The sequence below is a fragment of the Gekko japonicus genome, unplaced genomic scaffold (assembly GCF_001447785.1).
Source record: "Gekko japonicus isolate JY-2015 unplaced genomic scaffold, Gekko_japonicus_V1.1 scaffold4182, whole genome shotgun sequence".
NCBI classification, from domain to species: domain Eukaryota; kingdom Metazoa; phylum Chordata; class Lepidosauria; order Squamata; family Gekkonidae; genus Gekko; species Gekko japonicus.
In genome coordinates this window covers 3,746-4,363 of record NW_015172142.1, presented here as the reverse complement: position 1 = coordinate 4,363, position 618 = coordinate 3,746, and the positions used below count along the sequence as shown (strand labels likewise).

The window sequence follows — 618 nt, the reverse complement described above, 5'->3', positions numbered from 1 at the left end:
TATATATATTAAAAAGAACATGTTCATAGCAATTGCTTTTCTGTTTTCAGTGTCAAGTGACTGTCGTTACGGATGCTCCTCCCCCTCAGCTAATACCCACCGTTGGGAGTTATATATATATATATTAAAAAGAACATGTTCATAGCAATTGCTTTTCTGTTTTCAGTGTCAAGTGACTGTCGTTACGGATGCTCCTCCCCCTCAGCTAATACCCACCGTTGGGAGCGAACAAGTTGGTCACATCAAGACAGTCAACTGCTCATGTCCTCCTGGAGAAAAAGTTTGTATTAAGTCACTTAGGGTTTCTTTTGAGAAGGTCATGGGGAGAAATGGTTCGCTAATCGCAGTGTTAGCTGTTGATGTTATAAGTCGGATTTCAAAATATTAACCATTAAGTATGGGGAAGATCTAACATCTTTTCACTTCCTTCCCTCCCCTTTCTGGACATGAGACTTTGACTATGAGTTTTCCCTCTATCAACAGTCCCTTGAAGCTTCTCCCTTCCTAGATGGTGCATGTGTGTTGTTGCCATATGTAAAGCATGGACTAGACATTAACTGTCTCCGCAATCTGCAGCATAGTCGCCTAGAGAGTAAGCCCCACTAAAATCAAATGGAA

General features: G+C 41.3%; 1 long non-coding RNA gene across 1 annotated transcript in view; it reads left to right on the top strand.

Annotated features, from left to right (window-relative positions):
- The window catches only part of LOC107118666, a 5,927-nt gene extending 5,825 nt beyond the window's left edge, over positions 1–102 (top strand). Inside the window, exon 3 of the long non-coding RNA XR_001482773.1 lies at positions 51–102. This is a non-coding gene — a long non-coding RNA (uncharacterized LOC107118666). The remainder of the gene's footprint in view (positions 1–50) is intronic.
- The last annotated feature ends 516 nt before the right edge of the window (positions 103–618 follow it).